Source organism: Ovis aries, chromosome 13, assembly GCF_016772045.2.
Source record: "Ovis aries strain OAR_USU_Benz2616 breed Rambouillet chromosome 13, ARS-UI_Ramb_v3.0, whole genome shotgun sequence".
Taxonomy (NCBI): Eukaryota; Metazoa; Chordata; class Mammalia; order Artiodactyla; family Bovidae; genus Ovis; species Ovis aries.
In genome coordinates, this window is record NC_056066.1 from 33,518,315 (window position 1) to 33,534,607 (window position 16,293).

The following is a 16,293-nucleotide window of genomic DNA, read 5'->3' on the forward strand; positions in this document are numbered from 1 at the left end:
CCGGAGCCTGGGACAAACTGCAGCAGAGATGCCCCAGCCAGAGTCGGCATGAGAACAGGTGTCCAGCGCAGGCCTGACCCAATGGCTGGGGACAGGCCCTTAGGAGCCTGTGTCACCGCTGACCCAGGGCAGCTCCTGCCGCAAGGGTCAAGAGGGACTCATGGCTCCACTGCCCCACAAGGAGGCACTGGGTTCTACAGACTTCTGTTAAGATCACTAGACCCATGGTTCACCACCCAAGGATGTAGTCAGAACTATCATAGGAGTTTTATTTGTTTGTTTGTTTCACAATCCATGTCAGGGCCTCCCACCGAACCCAGAAAGCTAGAATCTTGGATGAGACTGGGATGAGGTGGGCCGTCATGCGTGACTTTAGAAGGCTGCCCAGGTGACTTAGATACAGCACCAGCCCCAAGGTGGGCACATTCTCAGCCCAGCAGTTTGAGGTCAGAGACCCTGGCTTTATGAGGTTTTATTGAAGTAGAGTTGATTTACAATGTTGTGTTAATTTCTGCTGTACAGCAAAGTGATTCAGTTATATATATATATAATTTTTCATATTCTTTTCCATGATGGTTTATCATAGGATGTTGAATATAGCTCCCTGTCCTACACAGTAGGACTTTGTTGTTTATCTGTTCTGTGTATAATAGATTGTACCTGCTAATTCCAAACTCCCAGTCCATCCCTCCCCTGCTCCTGCTCCCCCTCAGCGACCACAAGTCTGTTCTCTGTGTGCGTCTGTTTCTATTTCATAGGTAAGTTCATTGTGTCATATTTTAGAGCCCACGTATAAGTGACGTCATGATATTTGTCTTTCTCTGTCTGACTTTCTTCACTCGGTATGATAATCTCTAGGCCCATATATGTTCTGCAAATGGTGTTATTTCATTCTTTTTATGGCTGAGTAACATTCCTTTGTATATTTGTACCACATCTTATTTATCCATTCATCTGCCAATGAAGCTTACTGCCACGTCTAACCTATTGTGAACAGTGCAGCTGTGAAACTAGGGGTACGTGTATCTTTGAATTATAGTTTTGTCTGGATATATATGCCCTGGAATGGGATTTCTGGATCATATGGCAGCTCTGGATTTCCCAGGTAGCTCAGTGGTAAAGAATCTGCCTGACAATAAATCTGCCTGACAATACAGGAACTGCAGGAAGACTCCAGTTTGGTCCCTGGGTGAGGAAGATCCCCTGGAGGAGGAGGCCTGATCCCACTCCAATATTCTTGCCTGGAGAATTCTATGGACAGAGAAGCCTGGCGGGCTACAGGCCATGGGGTTGCAAAGAGTCAGACCAGACTAAGTGACTGAGCATGCACGATAGCTCTAGCTTTGGTTAGAGACCACACGTCTTCATACTTAGTACAGTTCCTCTCACATCAAGACCTGAAATGATATTTGCTGACTGAATGAATGAACAAATGTGAGAAAAAAATGAACAAACACTGTCAGTGACCATAAGAATTATTGATGATGTCAACACACACAGGGAAAGACTGGAGTTTCTCACAATAGATTTTAGCCCCAGTTGTACGTTAAGTCTTCCAGTTACCCACTCAGAACAACAGCTAAATGTGACAGCATTAACGTGTACTTTATAGACTAGTGCGGTTCGGCAGTGTATGGTATTACTGGGCAAAACGAGGGTTTGTATGAACATCGCAGAAAAGAGCATGCAACAAAAGACGGTTCTCCACCTAACTCACAATTAATTATATCATCTGAGGCTTCATTCTGGCTTTGGAAACAATGGGAACCATAATTACATGTCTAAAGCCCAAAATGGAAGCCCACAAGTGTTTGACAAGGGGAACATAAGGATGATGGAGTGCTTTACCCATCAGCTTGACCACAGAGCAGCCCTGGTGAGTCACGCTTTCAGGCCGCAGTATGATTTCTCATTACCCTCCATTCTTCTCAGTAAGTATATTGAGCTCGTGGCTACTTGATGGATGTGATTCTGTTTGTGAATTCAGGCTGGCCTGCTGTCTTCCTGGACCTGACCCGTATATAGAATAGCCATGCAAATTAGCGTGGGCCTCAGGCCAGGAAAAATTAATCCAGGCTACAGTGCAATCAAGTAAAAGGTGTCAAAGGGCAACAAAGAGGGGGGTGTGCCTGGGGCCAGGGATGCTCACTTTTACAGGTTTCTCTGCTCACCACCTGGTGATTGTGATTTAGTTTCTTAAAATTTTGTGACTAGCAAATTGGCAAAAATGTAAGAGAAGCTGGTAGAAGTGTTTCTAAATCTGTATGGGATGTAATGGAAGTTCATGTTGAAAGTGCAATTAAGGCATTCAGAGAGGGCTTCCCCAGCATCAGGTCTAAGAGGGCCTGCAGGCGGGCTGCCTCGCCTCCATCTCAGCACCCGGCCACGCCTGGACAGCACTCTCCACACCCGGCTGTTTCATTCACTTGGTTTGTGATGTTTGTCTGTCCCCCCCATTGGATTGAGGTCCCGGAGGCTGAGGATCACGTCTGTCTTGCCTGCCTCTGATGCCCAGCAAGTGGCACAGGCACTGCAGGAATACAGGAGATGCTGGCAATGCCCTCCAGCCTTCCTCTAATGACAGCAGGCTCCAGGGTCCACAGTTCACTTCGTACCTGACCTTCATTGAACCCCCTGCTGGCCAGCGGCTCTTGTGTTCTGCTTGGGTCCAGGGTGTCTTGAACACTTACTAAGTTTTCTTTTAACCATGCTGGCAAGATCCTAGGTGAAACACCACCCAGAGAAAACAAGACAGAGGAAAGGCAGGGGCTGGGGTGAAGGGAGGTGTGGATCCAGGGAGTAGATGGTCAATAGAGAGCCAGGTGCCAGGCCAGGGTCCCAGAGGGGCTGGAGGTGGAGGGCAGGAATCAGCCTAGACCAAGCACATGGTGATGGAGACCCAGGCACAGTGGTACCCACTTCACAGGATTCCACTTTGATGCTTGCTGCAGGGGCAGAGCCCATATTAAGAGAAGTAACTGGTATCTAATGAACTCTCAGTCCATGTGCAGAGTCTCCTCCTGGTAGGAGTAACTGACCCAGGTCAGGGACAGGTAATCATCAGAGGTTGGAGGTCAGAGGAGGGAGGATTTGATGGCTGGGATGGTATTATCTCGAGAGAACCAGCAATGTCCCAAGTCTCTATCAGTGAGTCCCCCTCCCATGAGGTTTGATCGTGCATGTGGTATCACCAAGGAACAATGGCAGAGAGACAACCAAAGCACACTGTTACCTCCTGATGCCCCCAAAAGAGCGCTCACTCACTAGCTGAGCTAGGTCAGAACCAGTGGTCTCAACCAGCGGTCCCCAACCTTCTTGGCACCAGGGACCAGTTTCATGGAAGACAGTTTTTCCACGGATCAAGGGAAGGGGTGGTGGTGGTTTCGAGATGACTCAAGCTCATTACATTTATTGTGCGTGCGCATGCCCAGTAGCTTAATCGTGTCCAATACTTTGCGAATCTATGGACTGTAGCCCACCAGACTCCTCTGTCCATGGAGTTTTTCAGACAAGAACACTGGAGTGGGTTGCCATTTCCTCTTCCTGAGCATCTTGCCGACCCAGGGATCAAACCTTCGTCTCCTTGCATTAGCAGGTGAACTTTTTACCACTGAGCTACTGGAAAGCCCACATTTATATTATTATGTGCACTTTATTTCTATCATTATTACATCAGCTCCATCTCAGATCATCAAGCATTAGATCTCAGAGGTTGGGGACCCCTGGTCTAGATCAAAGGCCACACTACACAAAGACCTCCTCCCCCACAAAAATATGTAAACGATAGAATTAGCAAATTAAGAATGTCTGTAGGAAGAGTGTGGGCACGTGAAGGCAGCTGAGTCATGGATGAAGTGATCAGAGGGGCTGCTGCCTGAGGCCACGCCCTAGGATGATGGCAGCCTATGAGTGTCACCATCATTCAAGCATCTCTGCCTTGGAGAAGAAGGATGTCCCACAAGGAAGCAGCCCAGCCAGGATGCAGGTGAACAGGCAGAAGCATGAAGACACGGGAGGGAAACCATCTGCCCCTATAGCAGTTGTAATAATAATAATAGTGATTATGATAAATATTTAGACCTTATTTGCAGAGTGCAATGAAATGTAGTGTTTAACCTTTACAGCAATCATGTTGATAGCTGTTCTTTGCCTTGAGATAAGTAGATTGCTTTAGTGAGGTATGCAAGACAGTAAACCTAGGAAGTAGCAGAGACAGAACTCAATACCAAGAGGGCAAAGCCCACCAGCTTTCTGTCTACCATGGAAAGCTGAATTAATCTGTCTGGGGAACCTGAACGGCACTAATCATTCCAGCCAAGCCCTCTCTTTCCATCACTGGTCCTTCTAGGCATCTTCTGCTGACTCCCAGGAGAGGAAATTTTCTCTCTGGCTATACCTTTCCAATAATGTAAACTCTTTCTGGGAATTCCCTGGTGGTCCAGTGGTTAAGAATCCACTGCAACTATTGAGCCCAGGCACTCCAGAGCCCACGAGCGACAGCTAGAGAGCCTGAGTCCCGCAACTACTGAAGCCCACACGCCACAACTAGGGAATCTGTGCACTGTAACAGAAGGTCCTGCGTGACTGGAATAAAGACTCTACATGCCACAACCAAGACCCAACACCACCAAATAAATACACAAATATTTTTTAAAAATAAAATCTTTCCAACAATCGGTTAATTCGTAAATGCTCATCACTAGTACAGGATTTATGGCAATAGGAACCATCTAAATATATTGGTAACTTGTTTTAAATAAAACAGTATATCTAGGTGCCAAGATACATAGAGCAATGAAACGGACCTTGGAATATGGTTACTTATTGCAACAAAAAGATGTCATTTCAAATTACTCAGTGAAAAGATGGATTATATAAATGATGATAGAATAAATGATTAGATAAGGGAAAACTCAACTGAATCTTTACCTTAGTCTTTACCATCAACATACAGATGCATCAAAAATTTAAGTATAAAAGTACAAAGCCATGAATGTACTGGATAAAAGCTATGACTATTTTTATAATCTTGGAATGAGGAAGGGACTTTTCCATCCCAAGATTTTATTGATACAGCACCTAATTTTAAATCTCATGTAGCAGAAAATTACAAGTAACAGAGAGAAATAATGAACTGGGAAAAATATTTGCAAACTGTATAACAGACTGAGAGCTAATATATTTACTATACACAGAGCTCCTACAAATCAATAAAAGGAAACAAACAGCCCAATAAAAATGGGAAAGGAAACACACAAGCTTTTTTAAGGTACAAAAGGGTATATTTTATTTACTTATTTACTTTAAATTGGAGTATAACTGCTTTACAATGTTGTGTTAGTTTCTGCTGTAGAACAAAGTGAATCAGCTATACTTATACATATATCCCCTCCCACCCACCCCAGTCCCATGCCTCTAGGCCATCACAGAGCACCAAGCTGAGCTCCCTGCGCTATACAGCAGCTTCCCACTAGCTATCTATTTCACACATGGTAGTGTATATATGCCAATGCTAGTCTCAATTCATCCCACCCTCTCCTTCCCTCTTTGTGTCCATGAATCTATTTGCAGGGCAGACACAGAGACCATATAAGCTTTTAAACAAAGAAGAAATATCAAACATGAAAATATACTCAATCCTTAATAATAAGCATAGTTACACAAGTAACTATAGTGTTATTTGTGTGTGTGTGTTTACCTACCAAATACAAAGAATAAAGAGACTGAATGTTGCTAGCATGCTAGAGATGTTTTTGCATGCACTGGTAGCTGGCATACAAAATGGCATAACTTCTGGAAGAAAGTTTAGTAATATACACCCAAATTTAAAATATACATACTTACTCTTAGCCCAAGAATTGCAAGTCAAAGTATTCATTTATTTTTACTGTGGTAAAAGACATATAAAATTTACCATTTGTAACCACGTTAAATGTACTGTTCAGAAGCATTAAGTACATTCACATTGTTGGGCCACCATCACCACCATCCACCTGTAGAACTTTTTTCTCTTCCTCTATTGACACCCTTCACCTATTGACACCCTTCACCTATTAAACAATTGTGTTCTTTCTGTCTCTAGCAATTTGACCACTCAAAGAATTAATCTTAATAAGAAAATTGCATTAAGAGCTACATATATAGGCACAAAAGATGTAGTCATTCAAAAAGCGTTTCTTGAGGACCTACTCAAGGTATGCTAGGTAATAAATGAAATAGACCAGGTTACCTGACTTATGCACAAGTCATGCTCAAGAGAAGGCAGACCACGAACAAGTGCATGAAGAACAGAGCATTAAGTTGCCATTAAGTTTGAAGAAAATAAACAGGGACTTCCCTGGTGTTGCAGTGGTTAAGGATCTGCCTTGTAATACAGGGGACGCTGGTTTGATTCCTTGTCCAGGAATTAAGCCCGCTCGAGGCAATTATTGAGCCCTGTGAAGCCTATATGGTCCAACAAGAGAGTCTGTGTGCCACAATGAAAGATCCAGAATGCCGCAACTAAGACCTGATGCAGCCAGGTAAATAAATAAATACTTAAAAAAAAGAAAATAAACATTTAATCATATGTGGTAGTGATTGGGGGGGGGGTGGGCAGTAAGAAAAAAGTTCTCTCAAGCACTATTTATAAGAATCAACAAATCAGAAAAACTAAACATCCAAGCAACATCTCTATGAAGGTGGAGAATCCATCTGGCCAGATGTCATTATGTGCCAGTTTATTACAGATCACAAGAGACTTTCTCAGATCTTAATTCAGGGTTTTCTTCTGTATTTTCCTGGAGGGCAAGAGTTTCCAACATTTGGGGGTAGAAAATAATGTAACAGGGGTCCACGCCAATGCTGCTTTATTCCAAGAAGGAATGCATGGATGACAGTTTCAAGTGTTTGATGTCCAGCCCCTCCTAAAACTGTAACATAACAGCCGGCAGATGAAGAGGCTGATCTAAATCTCCTTTCTGTGGTTTTACTTTTGTTCTGGCAGACTGAGCAACACGAGGAAAAAAAAAAAATTACAGCGCGTATGGGAAACATTCTTTCCTTTTTTCTTGAATAACGGACACGTTGGAGAGCCAGCGTGAGTAAGGGGCGACAGCTTTGCTATGATAAACGCAAAAAAGCATCCAGGGCCTGGCCTACCCTGAGCCCAGGCAGGAAATTCAAGGGTAATATAACACTTTACCGTTAAGTAATGCCATTGGAATAAAACCATGTTTGGGATGACTTTTGGCTCTCACTTGGAATTTCTGTTTCATTTGCTTCCAAAAAGAACTCTTCTCCCAAAAAGTTCTTAACTTGCATTTCAAAAGTTTTTGTAGCTGTATAAATAGGATGTATGCGAACTGGCCTTGAATTGAAGCTGCATGTCATAGAACACGCAGAAAAACACATCCAATCCAGGACCTCGGTTTTCAGGATGGACCCCAGGCAGCAGCTTCGAGCGATGGAAGTGCAGTTCACAGGCTAGAGACCTCACTCTGCCCCCTGCTAGCAGTGTGACCTTGCGTGGATTCTTTGACCTTGGAGCCAGTAAAAGAGGAATAACAATAGTACCCACTTAGAGGGTTTTTTGAGGATAAAATGCAAGAATATGAAAGGCTCAGTGCTAGTCTGCCATACAGCTTTTTCCTTCTTTCCTGGGCTTCATAACTGAGCTGGGCATGACTAGCCTCAGCGTAGAAAAAGACTAAAATGGAAAACCAGAATTTATTTTTGTCTGAATAACTTGGCCATGGTTGGACTGTTTTTCCCTGTTGGTTTTAAGCCATATTTCTCCAGTGCTGCCTCCTAGGTTGAATTTCTGCATGATTGAAACACCATCTTCAGTTTCAGAGGAACTCAGGTGAACTGAAGCATCTCTGCATAACTCGGATGGTGCAGGAATCAGACCCATGGGACAGACTCGTGAAGGATCTGCAGGTGTTTAGCTGGAAGAAGACTGGGGGTGAGGGTGTGGGGACTGTCTCCAAACATCTGAAGGGTAATATCATGTAAAATAGAAATTTGATCAATTCTCCATGGTTCCATAAGTAGAGGCGGATCCAGTTTTATGGATAGAAAACAAACCAAAAAAATCAGATTGTCAAGGAAAGATGCTGTCTTCTGATGTAAGGAATTCCAGAGGGATCCTATCAGGGAGTAGTTCTTCACATCCCGGGAGTCCTACAGGGAATTCTGCATCAGAAAAGAGCTGAGTAAGTGCCCTTTCAGGTTCTTTTCAGGTTGGGGAAGCTGCAGTTCAGGTAGCTACAGAAATGCAACATTTTGCTGCAGGCACTTAAGGAAGCAGCCCTAGGAGCTGCAAGGCACATACAGGCGCTCACAGACTGAGCTTTTGTGAGAATTTTAACCTTTCATAACACAAGTGTCATGCCATATTGGGGTGGGGGGAGGCTTTAACCTGCTAGAAAGGAAAACGTTCCTAGTTTAGGTATCATATTTTACAGGTTCCATCATATTTTACAAGTTCCTGTAGACACAGGGACCAAATAAAACTGAACCATGATCTTGGGCATCAAATTACACTTCACTTTTACCTTTTCCCCCTGTGATTCTGACATAAGTGATTAAAAATGAACCCGAACCTTTGACCTACCCATTTGGTTTTGTTTTTTTTTCTCCTCTCTCTGTTCACCTGCAAACCTCCGCTAGTCGTTTCATAGAGGCTTGGTCAACTGCTTTCAACAGCTAGACATTAAAGCCACTGAGAGCATAAACAGGAAGCTGGTGTTTAGGTGGGAGTTCCTAGGAATTTTATACCACTGACCACAGAGGCCAAGACAGAAAGGAAATAGGAAAAACAGTGTAAATACCTGGGTGACTAATGACGCGCAGCTCAGCTGGCTTTTCTGAACACTTAACAGGAAGTCTTTCCAGGGGAAACACCCTGCAAATTTTTCGGGATCCCGCGTGGCACTATAGGGCCGTATCGGGGCGTTTGCTGGTAACCCAACAGAGTCTGCCCACGTCTCTAAGACGCCAACTCGATTTGCATGCGTGGTGCAAACCGCTCGCCGAGCGCCAGGCTCCAGGCCTGGGATTGCAAAGGCTTGGAGGGCCACCCCCTTCCCGGTTCACACCGCGAGCGCCTAAGAGGATTTAGAATCAAGTGGGCACGTTTGCAGGCCTCGTTGTGAAGAGGCAGCTGGAGCGCGGCGCAGCCCCCGGCGCCCCAGGGCTGTATTGTCCTCCAAGGGGCCGCCGCCAGGGCTCCTTTGTGCGCGGGGCTGGCCCTGCCCTCCCGCCCGGGGCCCCGCGGGCCCCCTCCCCGACCTCTTCCCCCCACCCCCCCACAACAACGCAGACGGCTCCCTCCGGCCCCCGACCCGCCGGCTGCCGCGGGCCCCGAGCCGAGGAGCGGGCAGGGTGGGCAGGCCATCTGCACCGAGACGGACTGCGGCCCCGGAAGGTCAGCGCCCCGACGATCGCCGTCTGAACAGCAGGCCACCCGGGCCTCCCAGCAACACAGGGACATCTGCTCCCCTTCATTCAGAGCCCGGGTTCCGATTTCACCAACTCCCCCCACCCCCTACTCCCTGCAGACCCGGGCTCCCAGGAGTGCAACGGGAACGGGAGGGGCCGAGCAGACACGCCGCCCGCCCCCTGCTCCCCCCATCGGAGCCGGGCAGCTGAGTCCCGCGTGGCGGGGGAGGGGCTCACCCACGTGATCAGGGTGACGTCGTGCGGGGGAGGGGCGGCCAGGCCAAGGGGTGGCAGGGGGTGGGTCGCAGAGACTGCGACGCGCAGGTGCGTCCTGGGTTTGCGGAGGGGTTGGACCGGGATCCCACCCTGCTAGGAGAGATGGGGCAGCTCCGCCGCCTACCCGCCTCAGGACAGATGGGTTTAACCGTCCGCCTCATCCTTGGCTGGGAAGAACCAGTGAATGCGCGGGAAAGTTTGTAGCAGAGGCAGGCATTCCTCGTGCGGGGCTCCGGACCCACAGTTGTAGAGCCAGCGGTCTGCGGGTAAGGCCAGACTCTAGCCTGGATGGTTGACACCCAAACTCATCCTGCTTTTTCTGCTTTATGTTTGGGCGAAAAGATGGGAGGATGAAAGAATTGCATTTCTGTTGTGTTTCCACCGCTTGATCATAAACCCCCTGAACACAGAAACGCTGCATCTTATTCATCTTCGTCTCCTCCGCCTCCTGCAAATATTTCGACGCTAAATTAACGTGCAGAGTGGTGCGGGTGTGGTCCTTATGACCTCTGAGTGTAACTGCTGTCCTTTGTTATTTGACAAAAATGAGGGAGAAGGCAATGGCAGCCCACTCCTGTACTCTTGCCTGGAAAATCCCATGGACGGAGGAGCCTGGTAGGCTCAGTCCATGGGGTCGCGAAGAGTCGGACACGACTGAGCGACTTCAGTTTCACTTTTCACTTTCGTGCATTGGAGAAGGAAATGGCAACCCAATCCAGTTGTCTTGGCTGGAGAATCCCAGGGACAGGAGCTTGGTGGGCTGCTGTCTATGGCGTCGCAGAGTCGGACAGGACTGAAGCGGCTTAGCAGCAGCAGCAGCAGCAGCAGCAGGGCATTGTGGGCCTTCTCAAGTGGCGCTAATGGTAGAGAACCCGCCTGCCAGTGCAGAAGACAGAAGAGACACGGGTTCATTCCTTACGTCAGGAAGATCTCCTGGAGGAAGGCATGGGAACCCACTCCAGTATTCTTGCCTGGAGAATCCCATGGACAGAGAAACCTGGTGGCTACTGTCCATAGTGTTGCAAAGAGTACAACACAACTTAAGCGACTTAGCACGCTTCAGGCGCAGGACATTGTGGAGAAAAATGTGTGGACGCAGGGAGGTGTTAGTTCATTGTTGCTCCCTCCCGCTAGCTGTCTTCCCTGCTTTACTTCCACAAACATTTGATGGAGTGTCCCTGTGAACCAGGGACCAGGCAGTTGACTAGATCTGGGAAGTAAAGAAACATGACTCCCAGGCTTCAAGGTGCAGCCATTCTGCTGGGGGACTGTGCACAGGGGAACAGCCAACCAGGATTCTGGGTGATGAGTGCTATTGACAGGAATAGGGGATCCCTAAAGCTAGCTAGAGAGAGAAGGGGTCTAAGCAGATGTGGGAGGGCAGGTAGTTTACTGGGAGAAGCTCTGTGGCTGACACAGGTCCCTCTGTAGGGATTCCTCCCAGGTGTGTTTACCTCCTGGTCAGTTTTTAGGCCTTGGGTGAAATGTCACTTCAGTGGCACCTCTCTAAGATAAGGTTTTCTTGTTAAGTGATCTGCCGCACCTGGTACTTTTTTTTTTTTTAATATTCATGGCAGGTCCAGCTGGGCAAAGTTCATCATCCTTATTCAACTATAAGCTTCTTGAGGCAGAAACTGGCCTTTTATTCATAGGCAGAGTCTCCATACCCAGCCCAGTGTTCCCTAAATATTTGGTGGGCTAGTGAGTAATCAGACTTTGGCCTTTTATTCATAGGCAGAGTCTCCATACCCAGCCCAGTGTTCCCTAAATATTTGGTGGGCTAGTGAGTAATCAGACTTTCCTTAAGTTAATGAGAAACTTGTTCCTGGAGTTTCTGTTTTTTTTTTTTAACTTTATTATTTTGATTTATTTATTTTTGGCTGTGCTGGGTCTTCGTTGTTGGTCTCCAACTTTCTCTAGTTGCTGCAAGCGGGGGCTACTCTCTAGTTTCAGTTTCAGTGTGCATTTCTTCTCATTGTGGTGGCTTCTCTTGTTGCAGAGCACAGACACTAGTGTGCAAGGGCTCAGCAGTTGCATCTGGCGGGCTCCAGAGCGGGGACTCATTAGTTGTGATGCACAGGCTTAGTCGCCTGGAGGCATGTGGGATTATCCTGAACCAGGGATCGAACCCATGTCTCCTGGATTAGCAGGTGGACTCTTAACCACTAGACCACTAGGAAAGTCCCAGAGTTTCTGTTTTGGATGTGGGGACAGGCTGCAGCCGCTCCACTCTGGGTACCCCCAGGGGAACCACCAAGAAGAGAGTGACTGGGATATAGAATTTATTATTTTGTGGTCTTCTTCAGCTTGCTAATTTCAAAACTGTTTCTGCAACATCATGGTGAGGCCATCATGAAATAAGTCTGAAGAGAGTTGTTGAGCCGTGGCCAACAGGTTTCTGACTGCAAGGATTTTAAGAGCCTCAGTTGGTCTCATACGTAGTGTTCAAACCAGAAATATCTAGTAACACTTCAGAGCTGGGAGTGTGGATGGAGTGAAATGGTAACTTTGCTGCTCTGTTTCCCCCATCTCCTGTGTCCTGGGAGGACGGGCCGTGGGGAGAGATGAACAGGATTAACTTGCCCTCATCAATGTCAGCTCCCTTATCTTGGCCTCTTTGTCACATCCTGTGACAAATCCCCTCCTTGTTTTTTTGATGATAAGGAGAGAATCAAGGATATAGATTAAAGAGTCAAGCTCTAGTGACTGGTGCTGCCTGGCTTAGACTCTACCATTAAAAAGTCTGCCTCTTCTTAGCTGTGTGACTTTGGAGGCCTTCCTTAGCCTCTCTGTGCCTCAGACACTTTGTAATGAAAGATAATAGTATGTACTGTTATACTTTTTAAAATTCTTGTGTGTACAGTTTGCCTTTGAACATGAGTTTGAACTGCGAGGATCCACTTATATGCGGATTTTTTTTCAATAAGTTCAGTATTGCATGGTCAGTGCATTGGTTGACCCTCGGATGCTGAGCCATGGTACAGAGGAACCGAAGATAGGCAGGGTAGACTAAATTATATGTGGATTTTCATGGAAGGTCAACTATTGACCTTCAACATGGAAGGGTGGGGCCCCTAAACCCCTGGTTGTCCAAGGGTCAACTATATTAAGAATTCTCATGATAGGCATAAGTTTGATTTAAATGCTAATAGTTGATTAATTAAATGTTGAATTAGTCAATTCAGTCGCTCAGTCGTGTCCGACTCTTTGCGACCCCATGAATCGCAGCACACCAGGCCTCCCTGTCCATCACCAACTCCCGGAGTTCATTCAGACTCACGTCCATCGAGTCAGTGACGCCATCCAGCCATCTCATCCTCTGTCGTCCCCTTCTCCTCCTGCCCCCAATCCCTCCCAGCAGCAGAGTCTTTTCCAATGAGTCAACTCTTCGCATGAGGTGGCCAGTGTTGAATATCCAACCTCTAATAGGTTAACATAACTCCATAAGTCATGTGTCAGTAGAGTGAGTCACAGGGGGTTAAGTCCTGAGAGAGGAGATTTTCTTTGCTGCTGCCTCCCTGGTGGCTCAGAGGTTTAAGTGTCTGCCTGCAATGTGGGAGACCTGGGTTCGATCCCTGAGTCGGGAACATCCCCTGGAGAAGGAAATGGCAACCCACTCCAGTATTCTTGCCTGGGGAATCCCATGGACGGAGGAGCCTGGTAGGCTGCAGTCCATGGGGTCGCAAAGAGTCAGACACGACTGAGTGACTTCACTTTCTCTTTGGAACTCAAGGGACACCTTCTGGACCTTCATCATTTATTGCTCTTCCCTCCAGAAGGATTCCAATCCTTTTACTTTTCTTTTTTTTTGAGATTTAAAAGTTTTGTACTGAAGTGGCACCCCACTCCAGTGCTCTTGCCTGGAAAATCACATGGACGGAGGAGACTGGTAGGCTGCAGTCCATGGAGTCACTAAGAGTCGGACACGACTGAGTGACTTCACTTTCACTTTTCACTTTCATGCATTGGAGAAGGAAACGGCAACCCACTCCAGTGTTCTTGCCTGGAGAATCCCAGGGACGGGGGAGCCTGGTGGGCTGCCGTCTATGGGGTCGCACAGAGTCAGACACGACTGAAGTGAATTAGCACAGTTGATTTACAATGTTATGTTAGTTTCAAGTGAAAGTGAAAATTGCTCAGTCATGTCCGACTCTTTGTGACCCCATGGGCTATACAGTCCAAGGAATTCTCTAGGCTAGAATACTGGAGTGGATAGTCTTTCCCTTCTCCAAGGGATCTTCCCAACCCAGGGATCGAACGCAGTTCTCCCACATTGAAGGCAGATTCTTTACCAGTTGAGCCACAAGGGAAGTTTCAGGTCTACAGCAAAGTGATTCAGTTAGATATACATGCACACATATATGTTGTTTTTTGGATTCTTTTCCTTTAGAAGTTATTACAAACTATTGAGTATAGTTCCCTGTGCTCTACAGCAGGATTCCAGTTCTTTACCAGCATTTACAGAGCTCTCCCACTTAATAAATTTAGTTGTGATTCCATCTCCCTTTATTCTCAAAGAGAGAAGCAGAGAAGCTGTCTGTCGAGATTCAGACATTTTGCCCAGAGTCCATTTTCTAATTGAGTAGCCACGTGCTAAGTTCTTCTGCATCAGAGTGTGATCCAGAAGACCACACTATCTTAAACAATAGCAACCTACTTATAACAAAAAGTAAATGAGATCTTGCATTGTTGCAGCTTAATTTGACCATGAAAAAAAAAAATCAGTACTGGATTCCCAGAGAAGAAACATTTTCAGGGGCTGTAGGTAAGAAGACAGTGAAAAAAATTCACATTATTTAGAAATTGCACGTACACCAGGCAGCCTCGAAGAAGGCTGCTTCTGGAAATTCAGAGGTACTCCGAAAATGAGTGTAGTAATGGTTTCTTACCCATATGTGTAATATGAACAGTTTCACTCCTTCAATTATTTATTTTCTGCAAAGGACGTTGACTTGGGTGGAGCTTGCTAGACTAGATGTTTGGAGTAAGTCTGTTTTCAGATATAATCTCCGATGCATTCATGAAAGTGTCATACTTTGAAACAGGAAACAAACGACAAACTTTTTCAAATGTTGTCTCTGTGCATAGATAGAATCTCAGTGCCTAGAACCTTGTGTGGCTCACATATCATCACGTCATCATCACACTGATAAAGATTAAAAGATTTTAAGAAGATGCTCTTTTTTAAAAAAAATTCATTGAAGTATAGTTGATTTAACTTTTGCTGTACAGCAGTGACATATATATATATGTACACTTTTTCATATTCTTTTCCATTATGGTTTATCACAGGAGATTGAATCTAATTCCTTGTGAAAGACAGAAGGACCTTATATGTGTATATGTATCAGTTCAGTTCAGTTCAGTCGGTCAGTGGTGTCCAACTTTTTGCAACCCAATGGACTGCAGCACGCCAGGCCTCCCTGTCCATCACCAACTCCTGGAGCTTGCTTAAACTCATGTCCATCCAGTTGGTGATGCCATCCAACCATCTCATCCTCTGTCATCCCCTTCTCCTCCCTTATATATGTATAAAGGTATATATATATATATCGGAGAAGGCAATGGCACCCCACTCCAGTACTCTTGCCTGGAAAACCCCTTGGACAGAGGAGCCTGGTGGGCTGCAGTCCATGGGGTCGCTAAGAGTCGGACACGACTGAATGACTTCAGTTTCACTTTTCACTTTCATGCACTGGAGAAGGAAATGGCAACCCACTCCAGTGTTCTTGCCTGGAGAATCCCAGGGACGGGGGAGCCTGGTGGGCTGCCGTCTATGGGGTCGCACAGAGTCGGACACGACTGAAGTGACTTAGCAGCATATATATATATATATGCTTTTCATATTCTTTCCTGTTATCGTTTATCACAGAAGATTGAATATACTTCCCTGTGCTATACAGGGCTTTATCCATTCTCTCCATATTGATACAATACTTGGCATCTGCTAATCCCAACTCCCAATCTTTTCCTCCCCCACGCCCACTTCCCTCTGGCAACTACAAGTCTGTTCTCTATGTCTGTGATTCTGTTTCTGTTGTTTCTGTTTTGTAGATAGGTTTGTTTGTACTGTACTTTAGATTCGCATATAAGTGGTATCGTATGGTATTTGTCTTTCTACTAAGAAGATGCTTTTAAAGCAGCATTGAGTTTTAGTCGTGGAGTACCTCTTGGGTACCATCTCAGTGCCTTTGGGCATCTCTTGTCCTTTATTACAGCTACTGATGCAGGCTGTGAGCAGCTTCCTGTGGGGGCAACCTAACAGGCCCTTGCCTCTTACCCACACCTCACTTCTCTGCTAAAGCTTCTAGAGTCTGTCCTGGAGCTTCTCTGAGCCACATGGGGGCCCATGCATTAAGCCAGAAATTCAGGGGACTAAGTTTGCAGTGGGCGGGGTGGGGGGAGCAAATGTTTGAACATTAGAGCATAAGCACTTATGGATAAATGCATTCCTTTCTTCCCCAGCTGCTGAGAGGGCAGTTGGATGATGGCCCTCAGCTGTTAGCCTCTGGGGTTTGCCTCAGCTAAAGAAATCTGCCTGGGGATCTGAATATCACACCTCCTTCTAGGGACAACCTGCCTTCAGTGGGCCTC

The 16,293-nt window shown here is 46.2% G+C and overlaps 1 long non-coding RNA gene across 1 annotated transcript; it reads right to left on the minus strand.

The window, feature by feature from the left end:
• Positions 1-5,260: 5,260 nt before the first annotated feature.
• Positions 5,261-9,044, minus strand: LOC121816316 (uncharacterized). The gene is made up of 2 exons (XR_006055850.2): positions 8,814-9,044; positions 5,261-8,175 (listed from the first exon to the last, which is right to left on the minus strand). It is a non-coding gene; the product is annotated as an uncharacterized LOC121816316 (long non-coding RNA).
• Between the last annotated feature and the right edge of the window lie 7,249 nt (positions 9,045-16,293).